The sequence below is a fragment of the Lygodium microphyllum genome, chromosome 28 (assembly GCF_053477565.2).
Source record: "Lygodium microphyllum isolate KBCC chromosome 28, Lygodium_microphyllum_v1.1.10, whole genome shotgun sequence".
Lineage (NCBI taxonomy): Eukaryota > Viridiplantae > Streptophyta > Polypodiopsida > Schizaeales > Lygodiaceae > Lygodium > Lygodium microphyllum.
The window spans coordinates 16,513,664-16,526,108 of NC_141162.1; the positions used below are offsets into that span (position 1 = coordinate 16,513,664).

General features: G+C 49.6%; 1 protein-coding gene across 1 annotated transcript in view; it reads left to right on the forward strand.

Annotated features, from left to right (window-relative positions):
- Nucleotides 1–12,445, forward strand: part of LOC148011201 (plant intracellular Ras-group-related LRR protein 6-like) — a 138,068-nt gene that overhangs the window by 106,453 nt on the left and 19,170 nt on the right. The window lies entirely within an intron of this gene.

The window sequence follows — 12,445 nt, forward strand, 5'->3', positions numbered from 1 at the left end:
AACCATTCAAACTGCTTTGATGGCATCTAAATTGATCCTGCATTTGAAGGCCCTGGCAAGAAGAGACTATCTGCAGTATTTTCTGAGTTGAGTAGACTTGAGGAGAGGTTGCAGACATAAAGGCTTTTTAAGTGCACTGGAGCCTTTCTTGTGTGAAATTGCAGAGGCTTGTGGAATGCTGAAGTTTATGTTGCTCACTAAGTGACAAGCATGGATCAGTACAGGTGAACACTAATAGATCACCAGAGCATCAGTTCCGAATTTAGGAGGCAAGTTCCAGCTAGCATTGGGAAGAGCAGGACCTTGGTTAGGAAAATGCAAGAGTTGCAGGTCACAAACCGAAATCAACTGGTTCCACACTAGCTGCAGGTAGGCAGATGTGGTCCTCAGCACTTTGTCAAGCTGGCATGTCTAGCAAATTCTTATTTGACCTCGTTTGCAAATGCAAACTTAAGTGGGCAGTAGTTTAACAGTTAAAGAACAGATTCTTTGAGCCTTTTCTGTTATCTTTTCAGCTTGAGAAGTATCACCAATTCTTGGGCTGGCTTACTTTCTTATTTAAAACTTTTGGTTAAAAATGTGTCTAGTTATATAACTTAGAAAAAATTTTCAATGACGAATATGTGCTCAACAGTCTAGCTGGAGCTGTCTCAAAATCACAAAACAATTATATATGCAAGCCTGTCAAGGCAGCATGGGGGTTTATGGGTAAAAGAAGGCATGGAGGGGGAATGTACTTGACTCCCAGAGCTGCCCGCTTGTGTAGTGAAAAACAGGCTGTGCTCACCCCAAGTGAGCATGAAGTGCTGTCGGAGCTTGTGACAGGCCTGGAGCTCGCTCAATGGAGTGAGTGGATAACTAGTCCCAATGATGGAGTGAGTGGATAATGGATGTCCAAATCTTTGCCAAGGTTGTGTATACTAAGAGGCTCTCACCAGCAAATATCATTTGACATTGTGCCTTCTAGATGTGCCACCTTGTGAGGCTCCCTATGATCTCCCAAACATCTGAACATGGCATCAGGGCTCCAGTACGTAGCAGTTCAGCAGTACCTTCAAGTCGACCATAGTGCAAGAGCTTGCCTAAATGATAAAGATTGTATCATGCATCTTTGCCTTATATAGTAGATGGCAGCCTGGCTAACCGATTGCCAACAAAAGGTCCCCTAGGATATCAACCCCAGGCTAGGTGCAACTTGACGGAGAAGATGTTGTTGAGCTAAAACGTGCATGACAAACTTAAACCATTCCATCAGCTCTTTAAAACAGCTCCAAAACATGCTATTGCCAAAGTTCCATTAAAATTACTAGATTTTCCTAGAGAGTGTATATGTCCCATAAGCCAAACCCTAATTTGGGAGGATCCACATCTATAAATAGGAGGCTGCCCTTCCACTTAGCCCTATCTTGTCTTGCAGATTGTTGATGCCCAATCTACTGTTGTCTAGACCCCTCTCCAGGCTGAAACCTCAGTTTGTGCTGCTGTCTACCAGCTAGGCTCCTACATTCAGCCTCCATTCTTGTGGCGTTTGCTGCCATTCATCCATCACCAGCCAGCAGATGCCATCAGATAGGCTGCATTTTGCAGTCTGCCCTGTTTGTTCAACTGCCATGTCATCATACAGGCTGTGTTTTGCTGACTGGACAGTCCATACAGCTGCAAGGTCATCAATGCTGCTTTCACTAGGTGATTTTTGCCAAGTGTTTACTGGTTGCAGCTGCCACCTTGATCTTCCACTGCTATCTGGAGCTGTCCGCTATTGTTCTGGACTCTTCATCTCATCGGATCAGTCATCTTCAGTCTCAGCCTTGTGTTTTTGGGACAGCTTGCATTCCTGTTTACAGCAGCTGATCACTGTTTGGAAGCTGCTTGCTGCAATTTGGGATCCATTCAATGGATGACACACTCTCTAGCTCGTTTCTGTCCCTTGCTCCTTCTGAGATGTGGGAGTTTGAGGTATCGTATTCACTCTACTGCATTGAGCATTGTACTATTCATTCTTCATTCTTCTTTTGTGTTTATTGTCTGTGAGCTACTCTTCACCTGTGAGTTCTATTGTTATAACTCTGTGCTTTGTCGTACATAATGTAAGTATTTATTGTTGGGTTTGACTCACGTCTACACTCACAGAGGAGTGTTGGTGATCCTCGGTAGGACACCGGAGCACTTTTTACTCTCCTTATGAGAGGTTTTTGCACCCAATTATATTCTTCTTTATTTTATGTGCTTATGTTACACAGTTCGGGCTCTTATCATGTTTTACACCTTTCCGGTGTGAACACATATTAACATACCTAAGGTTTAAGGGGTGTACTTTGTACTCTTAGCTAAGCTTCTATCTGTCTGTCTCTCACATTTGGTATCAGAGCTGAGGTTCGGCTCAGTTTCAGCTCCTCCCAGCAGCACCTGGATCTGTTTGCTGACTGTAGCACCAGTTTTACTGGTCCAGTCCAACACCCGACAGCTTAGCTACTTCGCTAGCTGCCAGCTAGTGCTGCCCATCTGCAGCACCACGAATAGTGCCACCAGCAGTAGCGCCAGCAGCTAGCACCTCCCTAGCTTGTGCTAGATTTGCCACTTGCGCCGTGCTCCAGCGCCGCTTGTGCCCTACCCCAGTCGCATGCGGTCTGTCCTGTGATGCTGTCACTAGCTTGGTCCGCCCGCCAGCTCGGCTGAGTGCCACCTGTCTCTGCTCCAGCTCCGCGCCTCCAGCATCTTGATACCAGGCTAGTTGGCTCAAAGCTAGCATTAGAGGTAAAAGGAGAAATTTATCCATTTTTTAATTCAAAATTTGAATTTCAGATAAGGGGCTTTTGCTCGGGCAGGCTATTTCTGCTGCAAGACGTGTCTGGGATACATTTATTGGAGAAATTTCTTAAATTTGGGGCTCTTTGATTCAGTGTAGAAGTTGGCAAATGTACATCGGGCTCAGTCTGAAATAGACTGAAATTGTGCATTTTGGACAACAAAATTTTGGGATTTTTGCTTTTTTTGTGCTGTTGAGCACTATTTGTGCATTGAACACCGTGTACATTGGACAGTTTTGACAGAGTGTGATCAGATTTATTAATTACAGTGTGGTGCTTGCTGCAATTTCTAGAAATTCTCAGATTTCCAAGTTGGTCCAGCTTTAGGTCTTGCTCTTGTGCTCTTTGAAAAGGTGACATTTGTCATGGGAAATCAAGGACAGATTGATATATGCACATATGTATCCAAGGAGGATAGATTGGATGGCAACAACTATTCTCTATGGTCTTTCACGATGAAAAATATATTGATTGCAAAAAGTCTTTGGGATTATGTTAGTGGTGAAGAAGTTTATCTTGGAGTTATGGCTCTTGCAACACCTCCTTAAGGAGGACGTGATCAAAGGCCCGCTCCAACTCAACCACTTCTTGGAGATTAGCAATACAAAAGACTTGGAACACACGGGATGCTCAAGCATTGTCGCTGATTGTATTGGCAGTTCAGCGGTCTATAATCCCGCACATATGGTCTGCAGCTTCTTCACGAGAAGCATAGTTGACACTTGAGCGGATGTTTCTTGGAAAAAACGACACGTATCTCTTTCTTGAAGAAAGAGCTTGAGAATGTGAAGATGTATGAAGGTGATTCCATGTAGGATCATCTTAACAAAATTGAGGACTTGTGAGAGTGGCTAATGAATGTAGATAGGTATTATTTGGATGCACTTTTTTTTTTTTTTTTTTTGGGCAAGTAAAAAGTGGCTGATTATATTACTCAAAAAAACTGATTACAATGGGGTGCTCATGCTCAACAGACTAGTTGGAGCTAATACAAAGTCACAAATACATCATGTATACAAGCCTCTCAAGGCAGTCTGGGAGGGATGGGGGCAAGAAGCTATGGAGGGGGGTTGTATTGCCATCTGGGGCTGCCTGCCTGCATTACGAAAAACAGGTTCTAGCTGCATCATGTGCGCATGAACTGACAACGTAGCTCTTGACTAGACCTGGACTCGCCCTACACCTAATCCCATCAATCGCGGAGGGAGTGGATGATGGAGCTCCATAGCTCTACTAAGGTCGCTTGTAGTGAAAGTCTCTCTCCACTGAAAGTCTCCGGACACTCTGCCTTCCAGATATGCCATCTAGTAAGACTCCCTATGATCTCCCATACCTCCGAGTGGTCTGCTGTGGGCTCCAGTACCTGGCAGATGGGTAGAGTCTCCAAACCAACCACTGCGCGCGAACCTGCCTCAATAATGAAAATCGTGTCCTGCATCCCGACCTCAAACAGAAGGTGATGGCCCTGGCTGACTGCCTGCCAGCAGAAAGCTCCCCATGAAATACATCGAAGGCTGGGTACTATACGACGAAGGATGCGGCATGCTCCTCTCCACACGAGCTCCGCTGCCTCATAGGACCAAAGACAATGCTTTGGGGTTTCCAGAGGTTGCTGTGTGCACCGCTTACAACCTCCCTTCTTCTGCATCTAGGCAAGCCAACTTCCCACCGCCAAGCCTCCATGTGCCACCAGCCATAAGAAATACGAAACCCTTCTCCGCCTCCAGCTATCCCATAGGCGGTGCCAAAAGGTCCGTAGGAAAGGCTCTGTGATATTGTGCTCCACCCAGTGCCTGCTACGTGACGACGTCCAATCCATATCCTCCTGCATCAATATGTGTCTCCCAATCCTGGCAGCGTACTCTAGGAACCTCGGTGGCTTCTTACCGACCACAGTGGCCGGCCATAGCCTCTCTCTTGGATCCCACTCCAGCTCATCAAGTGGTCTGCCCTCCCAGATCCAGAGGTATCACTCCCTGAGCTCCTTCTAGAAGACATAGGGGTCCAGTTGCCATGTCTTCCCCTGTAGGCGCACCACCCGAATCCTCCTCCACGAAAGGGTAGCTATCCCCTCATCCTGCTGCCCTCTGTCCAGGGCCAGATGCCCCCTTCCTGCACACTAAAGAAAGTCCCTTGCGGGGCGCCGCCCACTCTGCCTACCACCTGTAGGGAGATGCTTGCTGGTAAAAACCTAGCGGCCCATACCTCTCGGGGCTCTATCGGCTCTTGTATCAAAGAAGCAAGCCACTCGAGAGATATTGCTGCGTCTATCTCCCTTCTCCTCAACTCCACTTCTCTCTGGCAGCCTGATACTCTTTGCAGCACCTTCTCATCCGCCATCCTCTACAGCTCCCGCCATGTCCTAATGGTACGAGCCAGGCCGGCCTCCCAACGAGCCCACTGGATGTGGGGGTGCTCGCCAATCTGTGCCTCTTCCCTATCGTTGACGTGGGAGTTCCAGATCACCGGATGATGGACTATTTCCTCCTCGTAGCCTGGGGGGCTCTGGATTAGGGCCTTATGGAGGCCCTGCTGCCACACGCGGAGTAAGCTGCATAAGAAAGGTGATTTGGGGGGGGGGGGTGATTTGGGCTGATGTGAAGATCCATCTTAGGGATGGCCTCCACTCACCGCCAAGCCTCGGTCTACAGTCGTGAAGACCCTCCTACAATAAGACCTTCCAAGTCTGCCCGCTGCCTGGTGTGAGGCCGCGGACAACTAGGTTAGCCAAGAGGGCCATACTCTGATACTCTGGGTCAAGCCCTTCCTCTGATGGTCACCCATGCCACCTTGGTCCTGGAATCCCTTGAGCCATCTGACCCTGACCAAAGGAAGTTCCGCACTAGGCTGCGAAGCTGCACTATGTAGGATGAGGAGAAGCACCAACACGAGGCAATGCAGCAGGCCGTCGCTAGGAGGATCTAGTTAACCACTATGGCTCGACCGGCAAGTGAGAGGCGAGCCGTGGTCCAGTAGGTCAGTTTCCTCCGAATAGAATCAAGGACAGGAAGAAATTGTTGGGGAGGAGTGATGTCGAGTCCCACTTGGAACCCTAGGTACCGAATGGTCCGCACCCATCTAAATCCCAGGTGGACGCCCCAGTTCGTGCTAGAGGCCGTGTCTGTGAGGAAACCAACCGACCTTCGCGAGTTGATTTTCGCTCCCGTTGCAAGACAGAACACATTAAGAGCCAGCCTCACTCTCGCTAGCATCAACTCATCGTCCTCTATGTAGAGTGCTGTATCATCTGCATACTCTGATTCTAACAACTCAGTGTCCTCTCTCACTGGAAGTCAGAGGCTGCGTAATCCGCTCATCCGTGACCTGAGGAAGTGAGACATTGCCTCTGCAAAGAATAGAAACAGGTATGGGGCAGGGGGCAGCCCTGTTGGACCGATCTCTCTAGCCGAAACTCCTCCCCTCGCCTTCCACCTATGAGAACTGTGCTAGTGGCCGATCTGAAAAATGCGGAGACCCCACGAATCCAAACATGGGGGAAACCCAACCTCACCATGGTGCCCTCTAGGAAATCCCAGTCCACCCTCTCATAAGCTTTCTCGAAATCCAGAAGTAGTACTGTCAGTCTTTGCCCACTGTGCTGAGCCTACTCTGTCGCCTCAAAGAAGGTAAATACATTGTCTAGGATGCTTGTGTCCTGGACAAAGCCTGTCAGTGTGTCATGGATGATGTTTGGAAGCATGGGGCGTAGTCGCCTACCAATCATCTTTGCCAGTGCCTTATAGGCCATTGACAATAAGGTGATCGGTCTCCACTGGGAAAGCTCTAACCGGTCTCTCCCTTTGGGGAGAAGGTTGATAAGGCCTGCGGAAAGACTCCCTGGCATCTGTCGTGAAGTGAAAATCTCCTAGAAGGCCATCAATAGGAGGTCCTTCACCACTTTCTAGTAGGTAATGAAGAAGGCCTTAGAGAGGCCATCCTCTTTGGGCATTTCTTCCCATCCTGTGTATGGAAAGCTTCCTCTAGTTTCTTCTCTGTGAAGGGTGCTAGGAGGGAGCGTCCCATCTCCTTTGTGACAAGGAACGGGACGTGATCCCAGACCTGTTGCTTACATCTCAGTCCCTGTAGCTGAGGCTATCTCCTGCTGGAAAAGGTGTGTGTAGTAGTCTGTGGCAATCTCTATCACCTCGTCTAGGCTAGAACGAGTCCTCCCAATTGATCCAAGAGACTGCGTATTTGCTCTCCTGCGGTGCGAGGCTGGTGCAACTGGAAGAACTCCCTGCACATGGTATCCCCCTTCCGTGCCCAAGAGGCTGTTGAGGTGCCGAAAGAGAACTCGAAGCGCTTGTCCTCTAGGCTGGCAATGGCTGCTCACGCGCGCACCTCCTGTTCGTGGAAGGTGGGATCTCCTGGTGCCTCTTGTAGTAATCTCTGCGTGGTTGCAAGGTCTCGCCGGAGTGCTCTCTCCTCCTCTTAGCACTGTTGCCTGGCCTGTAAGGTTGCCTCTTGGCAGATTCTGCTCAAACCGGCTAGCACCTCAGCAACCTCCTTTGTTATCCGGTCCTTCCTGCCCCACTCTTTGGTCCAAATTTGCTCTATTTGCCTCGTCACCTCCTCCCTCCTTTAGATCGAATCAGGGATTCGACAGGATTGTGTGTCTAGAGCAGATGTTGGGGGATCAAGTGCTAGGAGAACCGGGCAATGATCGGATAATGTGGTGCCCCCCAACTGCTCTATCTGGCCTCTAGGAGAGCCTTTCCAGTCTTCCACATAAAACCTGTCCAGCCGCTCCAGCAGGACTCTACCTAGCCTCCTGTACCCCCAAGAGAAGTCCAACGACCTCTCCCTCTTGTGGAAGGCAGGGTCTTTCTAGGTATCACGTGCTTCTACTGCCATCAGAAAGACCTCCCATGCCTCCTGCTCCTCCCCAGCCATGCCTTGGTAGTTTGTGCCTCTGTCGTGCTGGTCCTCCAAAGCCTTCAGATTGTTGAAGTCTCCTCCTACGATCCAGGAGTTCACCTCTGGGAGTCCATCCACGATCTCCACCCAGAATTTGCTACGTGCCCTAACCTTCGTAGGGGCATAGACATTGAGGACTCCAATGCACGAGTCTCCAATATCGAATCTGATCCATAGAACCTTCTGTGCCGCTATCGTTCCGTGGTCTCGTACACATGCGGTGAGACTCGGGCCGATAGAGGTGCATACGCCTCGACTCCTGCCATGGGTACCTATGGCGTGCTCCTAGGACGTGTACGAGCTGCTCGGAAGTACCTTCCCTACCTGTTGGGCCTGGGTGGGGGTGAGCTTGTGCTCCTGTAGAAGTTAGATGTCGATCCGTTCGACAAGGGGAGGTTGCAGCTCCTGCCGAACAATCAACTTCCTGGAACCACGTGCCCCACTGTAGTGGAGACTATTCACATTCCAGGATGCAAGGTGTAAGCTCATGGGAAAACCTGTGAGTGACCGAACAGGCATCTGTTCGGTGTGGAAGCGGTTGATGAGGAGGAAAACCTACGAGGCATGCAAGTACGCTTTGCCACCGGTCTGGGCGGCGAACTCCAGTCCCCCATGGTGGCCTTCGACTGGACCATAGGGGTGATAGATGCTCCAGGTGGTACTATCAATGCATCTATTAGCCATGCTAAGAGTCGTGACTCTGTACATTGGTAGAAATGGGCCGCCTGTGCCACGGGCCACTCGATCATATCTCTCGGAGCCCTCCACGATGGAGGGGCTCGAAAGATAATGCTCGAAGTGTGGGATCTCGGCACCAACCCACTAGTTAATGTCCATCATGCAACTAGGCCACTGCTGTGCAAACAATGCTAGTTCTTCTTCTCCCATCCACTGGGAGATGTGGTCCGCCACCTGGCTCTTCAACTCCTCCTCTATTTGTGTAGTTGTCCAATCCCCTCAGCGAGAGGATTGAAGAAACAGGGCGTAGTTTGGTCCATTCGGTGGTGCTAGTAGATGGACCTTGCCCCTCCTTGACTTACGAACCACAAAGATCCCCACCTGTTGAGGTAGTGGGAACTCTCCGCGCTCCGCAACTCTCAGGTAGGACCATGGGTCACTACGGAAGAACTCCTATGGCAACAGCTGTGCGTGTCTCTTGGGCAAGTGTGATGGGCGGCAGGGGCGGATGAGCTGGTGGTTGTGTGGGAGGGGGAAGACTGTTGGTGTGAGGAGGATGTAGGTCTGTGTGGCTCACCATTTCTTGTGGGAGGAGGGGGGGTGGGTCTGGGGTGGTTCACCTGAACCAGGTGCGGATTAGGGGGGGTGCTTGGTAGGGGAGGTGGTGGGGGCGAAGAGGATCGAGGGATGGTGGGATAGACGGAGGTGCGTGGCGGGTATGGGGGGGTGGTGGCCCTGGAAAGGGGGGACTGTGGGCCAGGGTCAATGGTGGGGGGGTGGGTGTGGGGGTTGTGGGATCTCAGGTGAGGTAGTCTGTGGCGCGGGTAGTGGATGTGGGGGGGCTATGGTCTTGCCGGGTGGGGCGGGCAGGGGGGCTGTGGAGTGCTCTGCCGAGGGGGCGTTGTGTGCCCTCCTGCACCTTGCTAACGAGGCTGGGTCTGATGAGCTGGCTACGTCTCCCTCTGTGGTCTGCCTCTCTGTGGTCTGCCTCTCTGTCGCCTCTCTGTCGTCTTTGGATCCGTGTGAAGCCGCTAGTGTGCACCTGTGGGCCTGTTGGCGGAGCCGCATTGGCTCCGAAGCTGTACAGTCTGTTGCCTGGTGCCAAAGTTATGGTAGTGTAACAACTGCCATGGTTACCCAGTCACAATGACGTGCTGCCTAAAGGAGCGGCTAGGGGAGAAAAGGTGGACCGTAGGAAGGCGGTTAGGGGAGCAAGCTCAGGGTGGGCGTGCAGGGGGTGAGGGCACGCCTAGTGCAGGCGAATGGGCGGGTGGGGCGGATGCAAGGCGAGCAGGGTGGGCGGGTAGGCGGCGGATTCAGGGCGAGCAGGCGGCCTCAAAGCAGGGTGGAGAAGGGTTGGCGAAGGGTGGTGCCCAAAGTTGTGGCAGTGCAGGTACTGCCTTGGTTGCCCAGTCACAATTACCTGCTGCCTAAAGGAGCGGCTAGGGGAGAAAAGGTGGAGCGTAGGTAGGCGGTCAAGGGAGCAAGCTTAGGGTGGGCGGGCAGGGGGTGAGGGCAAGCCCAGTGCAGGCAAGTGAGCGGGCGGGGCGGATGCAGGGCGAGCAGGGCAGGCGGATGCAGGGTGGGCAGGCAGGCGGCGGATTTAGGGCGAGCAGGCGACCTCAAAGCAAGGGGGAAGGGTTGGCGAAGGGTGAGATTGGCGAACGGGAGGGAGAAAAGCTGTCGAACGGGGGAGGGGGGGGGGGTTTGTTGAATGGGAGGGAGGAGGGGGGGGGGTTTGTTGAATTGGTGCAACGGTAGTTCGAACGGGGACAGGGGGCAGCAACGACGCGATGGCGGGGAGCGTTTTCGTTGGATGTACAATTGATCTCTTCTACTCCAAATTCATTGCCGCCCTCTTATTTGGCCTTTCATAGGGCCCTAAATCTCACCATGAGAATGTCTCTGCAGCCATCTACTTTCCTTCAGTTGGTTAGTTTGCTCCTAGAAGAAGAGCAAACAAGAAAGAACAGTGGGGTGGATGTAATAGCCTATGAACAAGCTTTTATGTTTAGCGAGGCCGAAGGGCAAGGGTTGCTAGTCTAAAAATGCTACGTAGAGTTTTGGAAGTTCAGGTACTTCACAAAGCAGCAAGAAATAGGGGGGCACGCAAGCCAAGAAGGGCAAGTGCCAGTATTGCAAGAAGCCAGGTCATTACATCACAAAATGTAAGAAGCACATAGCCAAGCGGAAGGAGTTGGGGATGTCTGTATGTGATGCACCTTCTACTACTACTGAGTGTATGTCTTTTGTTGTAGATCGCAACTATTGTTTCTATACTTGCAGTGGTGACTCTTCTTGGGCTGATAGAGTATTTAGCTCTACTAAGGATGCTAGCACTTGGTTCTTTGACAGTGGTGCTTCTAGGCACATTACATCCTGTAGGGGTTTGTTTTCCTCTATTATTGTATCTCGTGTTGGCAAGTTTGTGTAGTATCCCAACAATGCATCTTACCTTGTTAGAGGTATTAGGGAGATTGTGTTGACAACCATTGATGGCTCTACTCTCCATTTACAGGATGCATTATATGTGCTAGTCATAAAGAAGAATTTGTTGTCCATTTCTTCTTTGGCAAAGTATGGTATGCAGGTCACATTTGATGATGACAAATGTATGGTCAGGAATAAAGAATTCTTGACTTTGGTTTTGACTTGCACATTATGTCATGGACTCTATGAGTTAGATACTTATTCAGTTGATTTGTTGGTCTATTTGGCATCTACTCTAACTCCTGCTATATCACAGGTAGAGTTATGGCATGCTTGCTTGGGGCATGTTAACTATGGCGGTTTGATGCTTATGCTATGTACATAGATGCTAGATGGCTTACTTCTCTTAGAGAGACCTCCTGAGCATATCTGTGAAGGATGCATTTTGGGGAAAATGCATCGATTCTTGTTTCCTTGTGATATTGCTTTTAAGGCAACCGCCAGATTACAGATTGTGCATTCGGAAGTATGCGGGCTTATGTAGACATAGTCATTGGGTGGTGGTTGTTATTTCATCATCTTCGTTGATGACTTTACTCGTTTTTGTTAGGTCTACTCATTGGTGAAAAGGTCAAAGGTGTATGATGCATTTTTGGCTTTTGTTGCACTTGCTGAAAATCAATTTGGCTGTAGGATTAAGACTCTCTGTTTGGACTGGGGAGGGAAATACATGTCTTCCATGCTGAATAACTTTTTGAAGCAGAATGGCATTGTCCATGAGTATACTATTGCATATACTCCATAGCAAAATGGGGTTGCAGAGAGGAAGAATCGGTCACTTGTGGAGATGGCCAGATGTATGTTGAAAGCTAAGAGTTTGCCACATGATTTTTGGATGGAAGCAGTTATGTGTGCTTGCTATGTTTTGAACAAGTGCCCTACCAAGGCATTAAAGAATGTTACTCCTTTTGAGGCTTGGAACATCTGGAAACCTTCGGTTGGCCATTTTCCTACTTTTGGGTGTGTTGCATATGCTCATATTCCAAAAGTACTAAGAAAGAAGTCGGACAACAAGGTTGTTAAATGCATTTTTGTAGGGTATAACAGTGAGAGCAAAGGATATAGATTGAGAGATCTTGGTTCCAAGAAAGTATTTGTTAGTAAGGATGTGGCTTTTGATGAAAAATCAGAATTATCCCTTGCTGGTTTTGATATATATAAGGCTGCCAATGATGTCTTTGAAGGGCTGCTGCCCATTTCTTTTGGTGATAGAGTTGGAGCATTGATAAATGAACATAATGTTCAGTCAGCTGCTCCATTGAGCAATGCAGAAATTCAGCTATGGCTGATCTGAATATTCAGCAAGATGCTGAATTTGAGATTCAACAGGAACTTGTACACAACTAAGAAGCTAGGCAGATGCCTAGATGGTACTTGCAGACTGAAAGATGGTCATTTGGATGCTTCTATTGTTGGTCTCACTAGAAGACAAGCTCATTTGCACGATCATGTTCGTACAATGGAGTTTGTTATGACATCACATACACTTGATGATGAGGAGCCTGAATGTTTTGCAGATGCACAACAAAGTGTGCATTGGATGGCAGCAATGC